This window comes from Canis aureus, chromosome 8 (assembly GCF_053574225.1).
Source record: "Canis aureus isolate CA01 chromosome 8, VMU_Caureus_v.1.0, whole genome shotgun sequence".
Taxonomy (NCBI): Eukaryota; Metazoa; Chordata; class Mammalia; order Carnivora; family Canidae; genus Canis; species Canis aureus.
The window spans coordinates 5,329,750-5,350,610 of record NC_135618.1 but is presented as its reverse complement, the minus strand read 5'-3'; the positions used below and the strand labels follow the sequence as shown (position 1 = coordinate 5,350,610).

General features: G+C 33.0%; 1 protein-coding gene across 3 annotated transcripts in view; it reads left to right on the top strand.

Annotated features, from left to right (window-relative positions):
• The window catches only part of LRRIQ3 (leucine rich repeats and IQ motif containing 3), a 173,588-nt gene that overhangs the window by 94,380 nt on the left and 58,347 nt on the right, over window positions 1-20,861 (top strand). The gene's annotated exons all lie outside the window — the stretch shown is intronic.

Sequence of the window (20,861 nt, the reverse complement as noted above, 5' to 3'; positions counted from 1 at the left end):
AACTGACTTACCAAAAGTCACACAGTTGAGGGGCATTGCTAAGACTTAACTCCAGATATTCTGACTCCAGAGTTTGTGCTTTTTTTATCCTTAGAGTTTTTTTTTTTTTTTTTTTTTAATTTGGATGTTAGATACTGGTAGAAATGAAGACTTGATTATGCAGTATAATTAACTAGAGAAAACTTATAATAATATGTGAAACAGTTTGTGATAAATAAACTTTCACACGTGGACCTGTTTCTAAATACCTTGCACTGCAAGTCTTTCCATTATATTAACACAGTTAGAAAGGAGTGTAGTAGGTCCAGACTGTCATTAGTCTGATTTCAATGTTATTGAGGACATGTATTCTAGAAATAGTACAGGAATATATTCAAGCCCTCAAAATCCACAAAAATTATCCATTGGATAAAAAAACAACAACATAGGTTTAAAAGGCAGAGGTATCCTATTAAAAACTTCTTCATTAGCATGCAGTACCAACTGTATTAATTTTATCTAGATGATATTATGTTCTATAAAATTATAAAGTCCATGTGAAGTATCTTTAGGCCCTCTATGTGGAATATAAATGCACTGATTTAGGCATGTTACTTGCTTTTTAAATGTGCTTTATGCAGTGCAGACTTTCACTGAATATTGTATATGGTACATATCCAATTGATAACTAATTTGGATATATATATTTATATATTTATAAAATACTTGCACTCTCATATACAGATATATGTACATATACATAGCTATATATCCATATGCAAAATCTTATATACATATATGGATATATGTTGTATTATGGCAAGTGACTACTATAAACAGGAATAAAATGTTCATATTGTGGAGGTATTTTATTTGTTATCTATGAAGTTACATAGAATATATCATTGTCAAATCTTTGAAAATTTTTTGAAAGTTAAGAAATTTTGGAAAATATATTTGGTATAAGGAGTTTTCTAAAGCTCTTTAATATTATTGGTAACTCTACTAACCACATCACTATGTTAACTATTCTTTCATATTCTGTAAATTTGTACATTTTTCTATGCTTCTTCACTGTTTATAGCTACTATTCATAAAGCATTATAGAAGGTGTCTTGAGCTCAGTTTCTTAGAGTAATTGAAATGATCCTTAATTGTAAAATTCACCTTTGAATCTTTACTTCTTCTGTATTAAATTGTTGTTCCATCTTCTAGTGGTTTCATTTGGAGTCTCCTATTTAGTTCACTAACTTGGTGTACTATTCATTTGTTATGTTTGTGACTTACATATCTAGTCATTAGAAACTTGGTGCTTGGTTATTTAGAAACTATGGTGAGAACAAGTGATGCCATAGAGTGCCTAAGAGAACCTAGGATCAAAAAATGTTTTAAAAGTTTAAGAGTAGGGTAAAGGGGGGAGATAATAAAGTATCAGTATTTAATACTAGGAGTTCATTTTAAAAACTGCTATGAGTAAAGTAATGGAGAGGATTAGTCAAGAGTAGAATCAAAATTTTAGTAATTAGGTAAATAATTAGTGTCTGTCTTTTCCTGTTTGGAGATTAAATGCACTTAGTCTAAAAGGCATAATATTTTCCATATTCATGGTAACCTAAAATGGAAAGAGCCAGAGGACTGAGTTCAAGTTACATTTATGTAAGAAAGGCTGAGCAGTAAAGCCAGAGGTCCATATAAATATCCAGAAATTACAGTGCACACTTAAGCTTTTAAAGGGGATACAGAACCAAAAGTCAGAATTCATGAGTAAGGAATCTGATGAAAAAAAAAATGAATCAGAGGAAGTTGAGGATCTGGAATAATTGCAAGGGACATTATTTATCCATGGTTTACATGGTCAGATGGTGATTGTTCCTCTTGCAAAGGAGGAAAATAGATACAGAATCATGGTGGTCAATTAGATCAAGTTTTAGGGAGACATATATTATTATAATGGATTTTAGGGAAGTTTTGATACTATTAGATGAATTTTGCTGGGACACCAAAGAATATTTGAAATTTTCTTTGACATAATCAACCCTTTTCCTCCAAGGTTATTGTGGAAGATGTATATACAGGGAGTAATAGCAAACAAAGCAGTTTCTAACTGGGGTGTTGGCCTGAAAGTCCATTGCAAAATTTTAGTAACCTGGGCTAGACTATGAGATATTCTTCATTATTTATGTTTTGTTGACTTTGTATTATTGTTTCACTTATTTCTTATCTTGCAAACATGAATTTTAGAGGAGATATAGTATGAGAGAAAGTCACACCCATTGTAGTGAAAAGGAAAAAGCGATTTGCAGGAGAGGAAAGCAATTTGCAATATATTTATCTCAGAGGCAGTCTAGCTGCTCTTTTCCCTCCTCATACCTTTACATCTGAAGCTTGCATAAGCTGGTTTAGTCATATGTTGTTAGGAAGGAGAGAAAGCATCTAAGAGGTTAAAAAAAAATGATGGCTGGGAACCTTAACTGTTTCAACCTCTTGGAAAGAAAGAACAAATGTATCTTGTAGATCTCAATCTTTGACAACTTACCTCCTAAAATTGTGATCTTTTTTTTTCTTAGAACTTGAGCAACACTTTCCCTTCTTGAAGCATGAAATTTGGCATTACATATCTTTTATCTTGACTCATTTTCTGGAGAGGGTCCATATGTTTTCCCTAGTTAGCAACAAAATGAGGAGGGGGGTCAATAAAGCAATCCAATTCAATTTCTCTGGAAGGGATTTCTTACTTGGAACCACTTTTAATACTTTGAATGTTCATATCTTCCTTTATGTCCCTGTATGATTCCTAGAAACATTGGACATAATCTAATATGACAGTCATCTCTTCTAAAGTAAGATTTGCTTTAAAATGCTGATTTGTTTGAATTTTTGAATATTTTTAAATTTTTTTCCTTGCTTCCAAATTTTATTTTTCTCATAACTAAGATGGATGATATATACATGCCATATTGAATGCCATTTTTTGTAAAACAAAATAGAAACAGTCTTCAAATACAGTCCTATTAATGGTCTCCATTATTATTAAATATATTTTCTTAAAGATATATAGAGACTTTTCATATTGCCTTCTTTCACTTAGTAATATGCATTTAAGTTTTGTCCATCTCTTCATGGCTTAATAACTCATTTCCTCTTAACACTAAACACTATTTCATTGCCTGGATATATTACAGTTTATCCATTTATCTATTGAAGGACATCTTGGTTACTTCCAAGTTTTGGAAATTATGAACATAATTGCTATAATCGTCCATGTGCAAGATTTTGTGTGGACATAAATTTTCAGATTGTTTAGGTAAATACAGTGGAGCATGATTGCTGTATTATATGATAAGAATATATCTAGTTGTTGTTTTTTTTTTAAGATTTATTCATTCATGAGAGACACAGAGAGAGGTTGAGACACAGCAGAGGGAGAAGCAGGCTCCTCACAGGATCCAGATGTGGGACTCAATCCCTGACCTGGGATTACACCCTGAGCCCAAGACAGACACCCAACTGCTGAGCCACCCAGGTGTCCTGAATATATATAGTTTTGTAAGAAAGCTGCAAACTGTCTTAAAAAGTGGCTGTACCAGCAGTGGATGAGAGATCCTGTTGCCCCATAACTTTGCTAGCTGGTGTTCTAGACTTTGGCTATTCTAATAGATATTTAATAATATATTGTTGCTTTAACTTGCAGTTCCCTAATGCCATGTGGTGCTAAACATATTTTCATGTTTACCTGCCACCTGTATATCTTTGGTGAGCTGTAGTTGTCTTTTGACAATTAAAGAAGTGAGATGATTTATCACATGGCCTATGTGAGTAAGAGGAAGGAAAAGGGCTCCACTTAATCAAGGTTACTGTGCAGTGTACAAGTGTATTTACTCACAGTCTATGTAGATGATATTCCCTGGGGTTGTGCAGAACACACCGCACGTGGAAAGACAGAAATATGAGTTTGCCCTAATTTTATAAATCCAAATAACTAATCATGTTTGAGGACTTGTGGTGTATGTGTGCGCCTACTTTAAACTTAGGGAAATATGGGAGTAAGGGGAGAGAATAATCAGAATATTAATCATATTACAAGCCAAGAAATATTGAATTCACTTTTGCTCTCTTTGTCTAGTTTAACAGTAGATGACACCATATAGAAAATATAAGGAGAAAAAAAAAAGGAAAATATAGGGAGGGTTGATCTTAGATTCAGGAGATGTGGATTTGGTTACCTCATTTTAACTATGTGGGATGTTAAAAAGAAACTTAGGGATAGGTATTTTATTTTTAAATTTCGCTGTTTTGTGAAATAAGATTGCTTTCTTATACTGGAAATGGACCTTTATTCTCAGTGTGTTCCTGTCATGTTGTTACAGCTTATATATTCCCCCCAAAAAAAAGCTTTGTGATGACATTCTTTTAAAATTGTCCTTTGTCATTATCTGTCATTTTGGGGCCCATTCAGCAATTCAGTTCATTTCAAATGAGTATTTTTTGAATATTTACAATGTCCTTAGCACTGAAACAAATTCTAAAGCCTTAAAACATTATAATCAAACAGGTTCTATGCTGGAACTTTTAGGGAGAAAGGAAAGAGAGCTAGAAAAACTCCCTGAATAGGGACTGATTATATAAAGTGTGTAACTGCCGGGAATATACAAATTCAAATCTATTTTAGTCAGTTGCATATATCTCATGGGTCTGACTGAAGGAGATGGAGTTGTCCTGAGTATTAAGACTTCTTGGAAATAGTGGCTTTTAGTGGTAGGTGGAAGTATGATATATTAGAAGGATGTATAAAGACAGATACTAGGGCTGCCCATGGCTAAGGGTAATTTAATTTAAGCTTCATTCAGCCCTCATTTGGGGTCCAAAGAAGCAATAATAATGCTTCAAAAGTGAAACTATAGCTTAATGGCTTTGTTAGCACTTAGGAGGCTAAATTTAGTCATTTAATAAAATTTTACAGGTATTTATGTATGCTTTTTAGATATCATTTTCTCTGCTCATCATTGACAGTAAAAATAAAATAAATAAAGCATGTCCCCTTTAATCAAAGATTTTACTGAGAATAAAGAGAGAAGATTTGGAACCAGATGAATAAGGACAGAAACATGCAAGGATAATTGTGGTTGCTCAGATGCAAGGAGTGTCATTAGCTGAGAGCTCCATCTTTTAGGTTTTTTTCAGGGTTCAGATCTGCTTTCAAGCAGAGGTCACACTATTTTCTCTAGGAAAATTCCAGCCAATTATTGAGTACGGCAATGTTGCAAGGACCTGGCCATTTCTGCTCAGTGTAGGATTTTCAGACAGACAGACTTTGCTTCAGAGTTCAAGGGTGATTGGCAGAAAGTTTGGCTTTCTCCGATTAATCCACTTCCTCCATTTTCCTTTAACAGATGTTGCTTCCCAGTAAACCTCTTGAATACTTAACTCTGTCTCGGTATCTCCTTTCTAGAAAAATCAACCTATGACTGTTTATTGCGCTTAGCACCATAAGATGAAGATAGGAAAGATTTGAAACCTAGCAATTTCAGGATTAATTTTGAAAAGCAGCAAGTGGACACTAGTTTAATATATAATCTGAGGTGAAAACTTTGGGAGTTGCTAAGGTCAGTAGGAAAAAGAGAATTGAGCAGAGGATTCACCTAATAGCATAACACATCTGGAAAAGGTAAAGAGATAGGAACAATAAAGTACTGATAATATTGCTCAACAAACACTTTGGTGCATTGAAGTGAATAAAGGAAAATTAAATGACTTAAACCTGAGACAGATAGAAATCTAGGAAAAAATTATTAAATTTTTTAAATTTTAAATTATTGCGGATGATAACTGTATTGGCATCTTTTAACACACACTTAAAAATGTCAGTTCTGTTGGTCCCATTCCCATACATAAAAGCCTTAATATAAATAATATACAATAATTTTATCTCCTAGGAGTCACAAGACAAATATGAATACGCATATAAATACAAATTACTTTATTAATATTTCTCAATGAAGTATCCATCCTTTTTATTACTGAGAATTATGTTTTTCATAATCATAGCTCCAGCTCAACTTTCACATAGAACATTCACAAATCGGCAGGCTATCCTGACCTTCTAGAGCCAGTTAGAGAACTATATGCTACCCTGCCTGACCTTTTAGAACCAGCTGGGGAACAAATGACAATTACTGAATTTTAACAGAAAATGCAATTGTGTTTGTGTACATATCCATAGACTTCCTTTTGTTAAAATATATAATTTGGATATAATCTTTTGCTCTGCGTAAAAAAGACATTTCCATGCACTACAATGAGTGTTTCTGCCTGAAGCATTTTCTGGAGAGGCAAGAAATCTATGCAGTACACTTAAGCTTGGCTCTCTCTCTTCATTATTCAGTTTCTCCATCTTTTTGGGCAACTGACTCATAGGGGAAGCCTAATTTTATAAAAAGCAAAAAACTGGCTGGCGTTTATGTTCTTCAAGTATTTTCATTTGATGTCACCAGGCACTAAGGATTGCCATCAATATTGGGCCACCTGAAAGTTCAAAACTGGAGATTTTATGGATTATCCAAGTTTTGTTACATGTTAGGACTGTTCACCTATATCCCACGGTATAGCCTTTGAGTTTGAATGTGGGCAGTACCTCTCCTTGGGTGGACATGGGCTTTGATTTTTGACTCCTGACCTCCTGAGCCATCAAATGTATAGTTTAGCTTATAAGTTGTTTCTTCCTGATCTACAGATATTAGAGTAAAAGCAGTTTTGAGTGTTGAGCTTACCACTCTAGGATCTTGCCTTCTCTTAAATTTCGACTTGACCAATCCAAATTTTATTGATAAATATTTCCTGTTTTTCAAAGACTTTAAAAAAATATTTCATCTGGCTTTCTTGAACTTCAGAATTGGCCCAAGTTTATATCCTACTGATGCTGGACATGGATGTTTTGACTCCATATTTTCTATTATTAAGTAACTTGTACATTTTCCTTTGACCTGATAACCATCTTTTTTAAAATATATTTTAAATATCAAGTCTGTTTTACTTTATATTGATTTTAAAATATAATTTTAAGTGTAACATTATTATACAGTGCTTCTTCTTACCACTACCATGAGCAGTCTCTATGTTTTTTATTACTTTCTGAGATTTGGCAGTAATTAATCTGTATTTTCAGGAATATTAATTGTCTAATAATTATCAGTCCTTTTTTTTACAAGTTCTAATAGCATTTTATTTCAGTTTTTTAAATATATTTTTTGTAGGTTCCTGTTTGTTCTAAGTAATCTAACTTGAAACTTGATTTGTTATGACTCCATAGATGATGCTAAACAGTTCATATTTATGATGCAAAAAAGAGAGAAAATATATTAAAATCTTGTTAATTTCAAATGAAAGTTCCAAGTGCTATAGTTAATGATAAATTTATTGTTTTACACACATTTTGTTATTTTTCTGCTTCAGTTTTCAAATGCTAAAAAATAATCTGCATATTTAATTGGCTTTTTTGCTTACATTGTGAAATTATCATAAACACTAAAATTGTTACAGTTTTTTTTTTTTAAAACTTGAATCCTAAAATCACCTGAAAAAATTTTAATGATTTTTCTCAGGTCTCTTTTAATTATATTAATTATTTGGTGTACTTCAAATATTTGACATTTCATTATAACTCTGACAAGCACTACTGAAACTGCATTGTCAACTCTACAATATTTTTTATAACATCTCCACTGAGATATAATTCGTATAACCCAAAGTTCATCCTTTTGAAGTATTCGATTCAATGGTTTTTAGTATATTCAAAGACTGTTGCAATCATTACCATTATCTAATTCCAGAACATTTTCATTACCCCAAAATGAAATCCCATACCATTAGCAGTTGTCCTTATGGACCCTGGCAACCATTAATCTATCTTTTATATCTATGACTTTGCTTATTCCAGGCATTTAGTATAAATGGAATAATAAAATGTGTAGTCTTTTGTGTCTGGCTTCTTTCACTTAGCATAATGTTTCCATCATCTATGAGGAAACATGTATCAATATTTCATTAATTTTATGGCTGAATAATATTTTATTGTGTGACTGTGCCACATTTAGTAATCTATTCATTAATTGGGTTGCTTCCAATATATGGATATTACTAATAATGCAACTGTGAGCATCCATATACCAATATTTGTCTGGACATATTTTTCAGTTTTCTTGGCTAGATAACCTGGTGGAGTTACAGGGGGATAATAAGGTAATTCTACATTTAATTTTTTGAGAAAGTACCAAACAGTTTTCCATAGCAATTGTATCATTTTATATTCATATCATCTATGTATGAGAGTTCTACTTTCTCCAAATCCTCATCAACACTTGTTATTATTTGTATTTTTGATTAGAACCAGCCTGGTGGGTATGAGGTGGTACATCACTGTGGTTTAAATTTGTATTTCCCAATAACTAATTATAATGAGGACCTTTTTATGTATTTATTGGCCATTTGTATATCTTTTCTGGAGTACTATCTATTCAAATACTTTCATCATTTTATATGGTTCTTTTTATTGTTGAGTTATAAGAATTCCTTATATATTATATTTTCCCTTATATATTCTTGATAAAAGTCTCTTATATATGATTTGAAAATATTTTTTCCCATTATTAGATTGTCTTTGACATTTTTAATGATATCCTTTGAAACACAAAAGCTTTTAATTTTGATAAAATTGATCTCTTTTTTCCTTTATCACTTATATTTTCCGTGCAAATAAACAATTATTTGAACCAAGATCTTAAATATTTCTATGTGTTTTTCTAAGAGCTTTATAATTTTATCTCTTCTATTTAAGCCTACAATTAATCTTAAGTTATTCATTATATTGTATGAATTAGGAATCGCACATCATTATTTTATATGTGTATATGCAGTTGTACAGCACCATTCTTTGAAAAAAAAAAAAAAAACCTCGTCCTTCTATTGAATTATATTGGTATCCTTGTCAGAACTCAATTGACCATACGCAAGGGATTATTTCTGGACTCTAAGTTCTATTCTATTGATCTATATGTCTACCCCCACACAATCACTTGGCATTGCAAAGTTCTTGTTATTTAAATAAAATGTTACTGAAGAAAAAAGTCCAGTATCCTAAGAATCTTCAATAATATAGTTTGAATAATGTTACAATTAAGGTTAAAATCTATTACCCTAAAATTTGTGTTTTATATCATTAGACTCAAAAACTAATCAACATGCAAACTCCTCCCATGTGTACAAATGTTATATTGTTTACTTCCAAGCATTTTGAAAGTCTGCAATTTTAATATTCATGCATAGATAGAAAATCAGATATGGAGTGCTGATACGGAGAGCACGTTTCTGAGAGTTGACAAATGGAAAGAATCTTCAAAGCCCTTAGAAACAATTGCTGTTTTTTCATACTAAGGACACTGATTTATCCCACTGATAAACTATATGGTTTAGTGCAGATTTCATGACCTTTATAATCATAAAATCAGCTTTGCCTCCATACTTTAAGGCAATAGATACATACATAAGTTTATATATACAAATAAGTATCAATATAGATACCTTTTAGGAGTGTTAAAACTTGTTTCAAATTTCAAATTTTTATGTTCTTTAATGCTTTTATTTTCCACCTTAGCATGCCTTAGGGAAATGAAGAATGGAGTTTCTTTTGTTCATTAAGAATTTGTTATTTAGATGAGGTAATAGAATAATGACCAACATGTCTATATAATTAAGCATCCGGTGTGTGGTGGACCATATAAAAAACTGAATGTCAAAAAAGATCAAGGAAAACATTTAGAAAATATATTGTCAAAGCTGTGGAGGTAAGAATCAGCTCGGCAGGTATGTGAATAGAAAGGAAGCTATCCTCACTATATATACTAAGAGATTTATGAGAGGATTCGTGGAAAGTAAAGTTGGGTAGGGCTGTTGATGAACATTTTAATTTTCACTTGAGTGCTGACAATGATTATTTGGCAAGCAGTAGTCTCTCTGTGCCTTTTAATATCATTTGTGCCTTTATACCTGTGAAGTTACTTAGAATTAGTAAGTTACATTTGTTATTCAAACTTTTGTATAGGATAGTGGGTGACCACATGTTATGATGGTTATTTAATTGCTTTATTTATGATATAAAGAAGAGAGTAAATAGTGAAATCTTATAGCCACCAGACTAAACTTGTTCTGATAGTGAAATATCATAGACAGATGACAAGAAAATGTAGGAAGGTTTCCAGATGAAAAATGAAAGAGCATAATAGAGGCTGTAGATTTCAGTAATTGATGAGCCTTTTAGCATTTTATTTCATTTTATCTTTTCAATGTGTTTTGCTCATTATTCTGTTATAAACAGTATGCTTCAGCTGGTTTAGTCTCCAGTCTCCTTGTTCATTCTTACCTGTTTGCTCCATGTTTTCCTTACGTAAATTAAGTATCATCTATGTTTTTGCATCTGTCCAATTTTGTTCCCAGTTTTTTCAAGATGCTTTACAATGAGCTCGAACTTCTGATGATACTTACCATTTTCACAATATCATTCAAATTGGAACTTTTACATTTTATCTTGCTATTCACAGGACAAGATACATTATTAAATAAAGTAAAATTGGTTAGGTTAAGAAAGAATTTGAGCTTGACCACTGGATTAGTACAGGTGACACAGAGTGGTTATGGTTCTAGGAACAAGCAAAGGAGGGTCAGTTTGGTAAGTAGCTCCACATCTAATGAGTACCGTGAGCTCTATTCACTGTCACATGACTAGCAACAATTGATAACTACTGTGAAAAGCTTAGCAGCATTGAAATCAGGTCAGGTTAAAATAGCTGGTATTAATGAGGTCTATCCTCAGGTATCAAAGCTTAGACACTATGTTAAAGGATTGTCTTAAGAAGAAAACTGGTATTAAAGATTGCATTTCTAGAACGAGGGCTTGGGAAATGGCCCAAGGCAGATGTCGAGTTAGAACTGGGAAACATTTCAAAGGCAGATAAAGTGATGTGGGCTCACGAAAGAGATAAAAATATAATAATTACCAGAATTATGTGTCAGGCTTTGTGCAAAGGTAAATTAATAGGGAACTCTTAAGTATTGGTCCAGAGAGGCTAATTGTCTCTTATCTAAGGCCCTAGAATTGAAAAGAGAGTGGAGTGTGTATGTTGGGGATTTAGTAGCTCCAAAGGAGGGAGTGATTACAGAAACAGAATGTATCTCACCAACAGATTTTTCTTCAAGACAAAACTATTGCTGTGTATTGTGAGAGATTCCAGTATTAAAATTAACTATATTTGATCTTGCTATGAATTAGCTATTGAAAGCAAAGTCTCCTCTTTTTTATAGATAGAACTAATATATAAAAGCATTGTTTTGTGTCCTCCCTCCAATTCACCTCCATTCCAGCACATTGCCTTCTTTCTACAATATACCATCAGATGGTCTGTACACAAAGTAAGCACTAAAATGCCTTCATTCATTCACCTTAAGTTCGTGGCACCAAGGCCAAAACCTCCTTCCCAGAATATCCTTCTTTTTTTGTTTGTTTGTTTAAGAATAAGATTATTCCCAGAATTGTACCTCTTTAACTGTCTCTGTCTTCATTCACTTTAGCTTGCAGCATCAAAAAAAAAAAAAAAAAAAAAAAAAAGTCCTTGGGACACCTGTGTGGTTCAGCAGTTGAGCGTCTGCCTTCTGCTCAGGGCATGATCCTGGGGTCCAGGGATCCAGTCCAACATCAGGTTCCTTGCAGGAAAGCCTGCTTCTCCCTCTACCTGTGTCTCTGCATCTCTCAGTCTGTCTCTCATGAATAAATAAATAGAATCTTTAAAGAAAAAGTCCTTGATAATATCCCAGAACCAAGATTTGGTCTTTATCAATATCAGGAAAAACTGATTCTCTGATTTAACTGCAATATCATTACTATAATTTTTCTTGTGTATGTTTCTATTTAAATTTATTTACACACTGCTTCCTTTGAAAGTGACTTTTATGGTAATGTCTCTACACAGAAAATAAATCCTTTATGGCAAGTTGTATTTTATTTTGTTTTTGCCACCCTTTATCTAGCACAGTGATATGTACATAGGAGGCACTTAACAAATATTAACTGATTTAAAATGCTGTGTTGCATTTAAAAGAAGTAAAAACTCTACTTATATTATTTTCAGTTATAACTCATGGAGTAATTTTAATATATTTTCTTAAATACTATTTCACTGTGCTACTATGAAAAAAGTAGCTAATGGAAGTCTGCTTATCATTGAGTTCTTTCTATGTGGGAGAAAGAAATAAAGTTATCATTGAAAGAAGACAGATGAAAATAAGATGCAAGTCAAATATAAAACAGCACAAGAAGATCTTAGGTTATGAACTATGTAAATAAAACGATTTCTTGCCAATGCTGTTTTGCTAGAACTTAGAATACTTTTCAAAGATAAAGAAGATAAAGGGGTTACTCCATACTGTGGTCATAATAATAAAATTCATTATTCCAGAAATAATACAAGCTGATTATATAAACAAAATGAAATAAAATATATAGATAAAATAATGGATATTTTTAATGGATAATTAAAGAAAATGAAAATGGAGAGCCTTAACTTTTCACAGCATGTTTCTTTTTGATACTGTTAGAGGTAGGGTACTTCGTATAGGGGCAATTGATCTGACTCACTGTGCCAGGTAATTTTTTACCCCAGATCTTAACAGTGTTGATAAATCTTGAAAATACTAGTTCAGAAACAACATTCAAGTCTTATGCAAGATCTATATTTTTTTGAAATTGGGGCATAGTCCTTCTGTGGGAAATAGTGTATATTCTCAACTACTAAATATGTAGGAAATGCACATACTACACATTTCTTAAACATCTTAATGGAGAGTAGAGGTAGGAGAAAATATATAAAGAATGTCTTTCCTTTTCAGTTTTAACTTAAAAAACTATCATTCATACTTTTAGGTTTCTTGCTATCACAGGGAGCCATGATTATTAGGATTTGTGAGTACTTAAAAGGGTATCGAGCTCACTGTCCTCAAGGGAAAGTATAATGTTTGCTCACTATCATTAACTAATGGTATATACCTCAAGAGTTTACCTATTTTTCTTCCCATCTTTAAATTTTATCACTGTATTTTTCTTCAGGGTAAAAAAAAATTATGGGTCAATTTTCACTGAAGTGGGCTGGATTTATGTATTCACCTCTCATCAGTGTCAAAAGGAGTTGTGCACATCATTCCCTGGACAACAGGATGAAAACCTGTCTCTCATTGGACACTAGGGATATCAGCTGTACACACAAGATAAGTGTAAAGTTGAAAAGAGAAATGCACTTAGTAATTCATCCAAGCCAGCATATTTTAGCAGTTTGAAACTTGCATAAAAATGATCATGAAATTATTTCCTCATACAAGAAAGCTAATATTGCTGTTTTTAAATCCAGTGAAATGTACCGTCATAAAAATTTTGCTTTACAGAGGCTGATAATTCAAAACTTTTCCAGCTGTCCACCCTTTTCTAATAAAAAAAGATAACAAAACCAATAAAATGATCATTCTTTACCACTTACTTAGAATGAATTTTTATTTGTTCAAGGTAAGAGAGAGTAGCTATTTCAATGTATTTCAATGTTGGTCTGTGCCTTGAAGGACAAAAATTAGTGTTTTAGGAGTCATCTAGAAGTTGAAATGCAATTTTCTTAAAACTGATTTAGGTACCATGACTTGGAAAATATTAACTATTGAATCACACTGATGCTCTCCGGTCTATTTAAGATAGTTTTAGAGATATTTCATCTAAGCACAGTGTTTAATGACAATATTCGCCTGTAAAGCCTGGAGGGACTCATCATAAACTGCAGGCATTTCTTTATATTTCAGTTGTTGTTTAATGAAATACAAGGATTTTGGCAATACCTCTTCTAATAGTTTATGAACCTAAAATAAACCTGTTTGTATCTTTCAAAGTTTTGGTGACTACAGTTTTGATCCTTTTATTCAGCCACAGAAATATTGGACCTTATGTAAATAGTAAACTCTGGACCATGGCTGAAATATTTCCAATAAGAGAGTGGGGCTGAGGTTGTTAAAGAAGCTGTGCAGAATACTCTGAAGTCAGACGGACAGATTTGTGCTGGGGCTAAGGAACTTTGGGGCTGGCCACCCAGATCAGTGATTGCACTTACTGGGTCTGTCTGTCTGTCTGTCTCTCTCCCCTGCAGTCCTTAGCACATATGTAGCATTCAGGAGGAAGGAGCATAATTATACTGCATTTGAAACAGCCATTTTAGTCCTCAGGATTGTAATAAAAGCTTATATGAAGGAACATTTACTAATGCTGTAAAGTCCCAAATGAGATTACTCCCAGTTGCAGGTGGCTGAAACCTCAGTTTTAGAAAATATTACCCAAGTAATTGTTACTGAATCAATTTGATAGTTTATCAATATGTATGTATAAAGCATATTTAAGTTGATTATAATATGCTTTACTTAGAAACATAATTGTGTATATAGTTAATCTGTTAATTTATTGAGGGGTGCATGTGTATATGTGTGTGTGTGTGTGATAAATATAACCCCTTCTTCAGATTCTAAACACTAATTTAAAGCACAGGCCTTCTAAACTGGTGGATTTGTTTAAGGTGTTTAGGGTAAAGAAGAGCAACATAAACATTAGTAAAATATTGGCAGTCCCTATCCCTTCCTTTTTCTCTTTAGATAAATGTGGGCATTGTTAAATACACATAGAAACATAGACTCTTGAGCTTGTGTGTTACTAGTAAGGAACAGTTGTTGGGTTTTTTGTTTTGTTTTTTTGTTTTTCGTTGGTTTTTCCTTTAGAAAATTCTCTTTGTTGTCCATCATTAAATTTTATATCACCATATGTACTTGTCTCGTCTGGTGATTACTTAAGCAGTATTAACTTATATTGCTAATATCAGTTCAAAATGATTAGATTTACTAATTAAAATATCATAATCAATTAACACATGAGGTTTAATAAAGTGCAGATTTTTATTAGGAATATATTTAGCATTAAGGATCTCAATTCTCTCTCTCTCCTTCTCTGTCTCTTTCTGTCTCTCTCTGTAGATATCCTCAGTTTCAGTTTAATCAAATCATTAATTAGAAACAAAGTTTTTCTCACTTCAGATGTCTTTATCTTGCTTTTTATGTTTTCCACATCTACATAGAATATTAGATTATGAAATATTTCATTAAATTACGAAATATTTTGAGAAGTCTAGAATTTAAATATTCACAAAATAATAACTTTGTACTGATATCTAACATGGTGCCATGGATATAGTTGGCACTCAATACATATTTGTTGAATAAACTAATCAAATTTCTCAATCCTTTTTTGTTATTTGTGAGTTGATACTGCAACAGAGGTTGAAGAATCCAATCAAAGTGGTGCAGGGATACCAAGATAAGTAAACCACAGACCCAGTCCTCAGAGAGAATAATTTCTTCTAGGGGTGAGAAATGTACTTAACTATGATATAAGGTAGAGTGCAATAAATGCTTTGAAAGTTATAAACAAAATAATATTTGTAGAGGTATACACTTTTAAAAATGTGGTCTTTAGGTGAACCAGATATGGAATTATTCTTAATTATTGCTATATAATACATTGGCTATTAGTGTAATCAATATATTAGTGAAAAATAGGACTTTGAATAGAATTGCATTGTCATCTAAATAATAATTAAGGAAATAAACTTTTGGAATATTTTTAAAGAAACAGGGATCCCTGGGTGGCGCAGCGGTTTAGCGCCTGCCTTTGGCCCAGGGCACGATCCTGGAGACCCAGGATCGAATCCCACGTCCGGCTCCCGGTGCATGGAGCCTGCTTCTCCCTCTGCCTGTGTCTCTGCCTCTCTCTCTCTCTGTGTGTGACTATCATAAATAAATAAAAATTTAAAAAAATAAAGAAAGAAACATAAAACTGTATACCGTGAAATTTTTCATGTCCTTTATTTACTTTACCTAATACCGATTAATGCTAATGAACTAGCCCTCTCTTCTCTCAACTTGAAATTATACCCTATTCTAAAATCTTTTTTTTTCTTTTTTCTCTTTTTTTTTTTCTATTCTAAAATCTTTATGGAAGTTTGCAGCATCTTTTTTACTGGGTTTGACAACTGCTACTAGCAAGTATCCACAGCAATGTAGCAGACAAAGAGTGGACTTCAGTAATTTATACATTGGCACCTCTAATCTTGGTAATAATGGACCTCAGACCTTAAGCATTTTTCAGCTGGGGGAGCATACCTTTCTATTATGCTTTTTTCCCCATGTGTTCTTTAAATGGATATTTGCAGCAAAATATAATATTCAGTCACCTTCATTTCCCATGGCTGCTTTTTGTATAGAAGAGAAATGTCACACTTCTTTCTATATCTACTATGTGTCCTGTATTTGTTTATCCAGGTCATCTTTTGTGAATTCTCTTCCTCATGTATCCAGTGTATTATCATTTCTAGTCTTCTTTGTTAAGATAAAGTAAGAATGGGAGCAAATATAATATAGTAGAAGTTTTTCAAAAAAACAGTTAAACCTGCCAGTTGCTTCTAGGGGAATATCTTAAAAAGTATTTTTTCTCACAAAACTTTATTTTAAATCATTCCCCTTTCTCTATGTTTTTTTTTTCTTCTGTTAACCAGCACTTAGTCTTAAAAGCAGAGTTCAAGTGGTGCCTGCCATACGTGCATCTCTATATATTAGCCTCTCTTATGTTGAAGGAATTGCATGCCAAATTGTTGTAGCCAAACACTAGAGTTAAAGTTTTCATTCAGACAGAAAAGAGCAACTTTTTTAGTTTGGGTTTTAGCATATTACTAAAGTTATTCCTTTGAGTATTATATGGAAACCTAAGATTTGGATTAGCACTTCTAAAGATGTAGGAAAGAGAACAAAAACAGCAGAAACCAGGTGGTAAGATGCCAAAGGACCAGTGACTTCATTGTGATTCTTAAAAGGTTTGAGATTACCCTTGAAATGGAGCCTATTTAGAATGACCATATATAGTGTAGACAAAGCAAATCTTTGATCAGTTACAGTATAAGTGGTATAGGAATACATAGATAATATAACAATGAGTCTTGGTTAACAATCTATTTTGGTTAAAGGCTTATAATTTCCTTTAAAGTTAAAGGGCTCTGATTTGCATAATACATAATGTGAAAACAAAACTACAGTCCAACTGTAATATTTATTTCTATTGTACTTCATCTGTTTAATTGATCACTCCAGTCAATTGATAATATTTAAAATTTCAGTCTTGTGTTAACTGATTTTGTTCTTTTCCACCTCACCTAAAAATGTCATAAACATTTCCTTTATATTATTAAATAATTTGTATAAATACTGATCATGATAGAGCTAAGAACAAGTCTGCTTATGACATTAGAGATCCCACTTCAAGTTGCATCATTTTATTAATCCTTACTCTTTTTCATATGATGACTCAACATCTCTGATCTCCATCTAATCATGTTGTCTTTCAAAGTTGTGAAACCATTTATCTGAACATATCGCTGAACATATCACTGAAATGCAGATTTATCATATCCAGGATGTTTGGACCTGAATTAATTTTGACCCTCTTAAAAATGAAATTATATCTAATGTATTCACTTGTCAACTCACACTGCTCCCTAGTGATTATTCCTCTTTTAAGTGCTAACAAACATCCTTAAAACTATTTTCTAAAATTCTTGAGGACCAGTGTTAGGCTTACGGGACGTAAGGTACAATTAATAGAATATACTTTCTGTTTTTGAAAACAAGGTATTTATTAGATTATCCTCAGTCTTCTGATAACTTTTCCTTCTCCATGATTTTGAATATTTTTGATTTTTTAAAATTTTTTATTTATTTATGATAGTCACACACACGGAGAGAGAGAGAGGCAGAGACACAGGCAGAGGGAAAAGCAGGCTCCATGCAGGGAGCCCGACGTGGGATTCGATCCCGGGTCTCCAGGAACGCGCCCTGGGCCAAAGGCAGGCGCTAAACCGCTGCGCCACCCAGGGATCCCAATATTTTTGATTTTGAATATTAAGTGGGCACATCCTTTTTTTCCCTTATTGTACTATGTACACAGAGAAGCCCAGTTTCTTTACCTTGGTAGCTCCTGTAAGCCTCAGTTCACTTAGGGCTTTCGATGCTCATCTTCTTAGATTTGTTTCACTGTCTGTCACATATGCAAACTTTGTCATGGATTCTTTTATAAAAGCCAAGGAAGGGTAAGTTATTTTAAATGATGAAAAGCAATGGCATGTGGATATATGGAAAAGGATAAGTGGAAAAACTAAAGAAAATGTATTTTTGAAGGAAACTAACTAGCTATGCATTTAATTTTTAAATTGAATAAAAATATTAAAAATTTCAACATGTAATTTTTAAATTTTATGATTCTAATAATTTTATTTGTGCAAGAGATTGAATACTCAGACTTGACAGATATACATTTATTTTGCACATTTCTTTTATTCATTCAGGGGAAGGCAAAGGGATTTGTTTTAGTAGAAACAGATTGCTCAACATATCCTTACATTCTGAAGGGTCTATGTCTATGGTTGAAATAGAATTTGGGGTTATTTTTATGTATAATGAATTGCATTGTTAGTAAAGAAAGACAGCAGTTATAAAAATAGAGCAAAATTTATAGAAGTAAGAAACAAGAATGATGATGCAGAGGACTAATTGAAGAGGACTGATGGAGGAATTTAAGGTTGAAAAATCATTTAGAGTTGGTTGTTACATGTTTGATTGCAAAACAGTGGTCTATATTACTTTTGTAATACTTTGTTTAATAGAAAGAATTAGCCCAAATGAAAATAGAGGCAACATTACTTGAAATAATGTTATATTTAGATATAACATTGATATGTGATAATGTGTTTATATAATTATTCTTGACAAACTTAGGAAAATCAATATAAGGAGAGTATATAAGCTCAGAAGTAACTGCTTATTTGTCTTTCTAGCAAAAACTAATATTTTTGTAATGTGAAGACTGGAAGGAAATAATGTGTAACAGTTGACTAGTGGATTATTAGTGACGATTAATAACAGATTCATTCCGGGACCACATAACACCTACCACCTATCATGAGCATTAAAAAATCCTTGTGGGCAGCCCCAGTGGCGCAGCGGTTTAGCGCCACTGCAGCCCAAGGCATGATTCTGGAGTCCCTGGATCGAGTCCCACATCCGGCTCTCTGCATGGAGCCTGCTTCTCCCTCTGCCTGTGTCTCTGACTCTCTCTCTCTCTCTCTCTCTGCATCTCTACGAATAAATAAAATCTTAAAAAAATAAATAAATAAATAAATAAATAAATAAATAAAAAATCCTTGCACAATGAGTCATTACATAAAAACAAATTGTCTTCAATAAATTAGAAAAAAATTAAAAAAATAAAATAAATTAGAAAAAAATCACATATAAAATTTAAAAGATAGAAATTCAAGGATATTAAGTTAAAAATATCTGTTCTGTACAGTATTGGAATTGGGTAGAGAGACAGGGCACCAGTGTCTCTCCTAAATTGTAGGATAAAGGAGGTTTGGGCAAGTGGGCAGGTCAAGGTAGGGGAAATATGGCAATAAGTTTTTTGTTTCAAAATTCTATCTGCTGTTATATATTAGAGTTTATGCAACTCTCCTCTTGGATGAAGGCAGTGCTATTTACCAAAACCAGAAATAACTTATAATATATTTGGAGGAAAGACAGGACTTAAATTCTATGGAGTATGAGATGTCTGTGAGATTTTCCTGGGTGAAAACATAGCTCATAGTAATTAATGAGTGCTATGTAAAAAGTAGGAATACTATCTGAAGATACATATTTGTGAGTCTTCAGAATTTAGGCCAGTGGCATTCATCAAAGAAGCATAATATCCTGGGAACATTTCTCAGAATACAAATGTATATCCCCTCCTCAAACTCTGATTTTTTTTCTCTGTGGCAGACTGTGGTTGCCTACCAATATCTGTCCCTTTCTTCTTTCTTGGTGAGAAACCTCAAATTTTACTCCAGGAGAAAAGTACCTACAAAAAAGGTTGTATAGCTTACACTCTCCTTTGTCACCACCATGAGTAGCCAAGAAGATGTAAAGAGAAGTTATTGGAAGGACCTCTGGGAACGTACCTTAAGATACACAGCCTGTACACCTTTGCCATTTTCCCCTTTTCCTCCATCTCGGTGACTGAAACACGGACATGGTGTGTAGAGCTCTGCTAGCTATCTTTACTCACGAGTAAGCCGTGAGGATAGAAGCCTTGGAGGGTAAGAGAGAGGTGATAAATTTTGAAAGAGCCTGGGTTCCTGATGGCCTGGTGGATCCTCTGAACCAGTGGTGAAGACACAGACAGATAACACAGTATTAATTATTCAGATATTTCCAGCCAATTTACAGACATTGTATAGCTTACATCTGATAGTGCCCCCAACTCTCCATGAAGCTCCTTTGAATATTCTACTTGTTATTCCTTCCATACATATCAGATCCACTTGTATTTTTAAGACTTGTGATCATTCTGGTGCCATTTCTCTTTCTTTCTATGTTCCTATCTTTTTTAGTATTCTGTGAAATAGTATCGTCTTGCAGTTCCTTAACCTAAATCTTTCTTCAGGCTTTCTGGGCAACACCATCTTGCTTCTCTTCCCCACTGGTTTTTGGCTTGCTTGTTTGTTTAGTTTTGTCATGGAACCTTCCTGACAAGCCCCTTTTTCCCTTCGAGCATGCTCCAAAGTATATCATTGACTCTTTTTTTTATATCATAAACTCTTAATAGAAAGACAATTTATCAAAATTATCCACAGTGCAGCTCTTTTCATCTTTTCCTAAGTCTGCCTAATCTCAAAGATTTT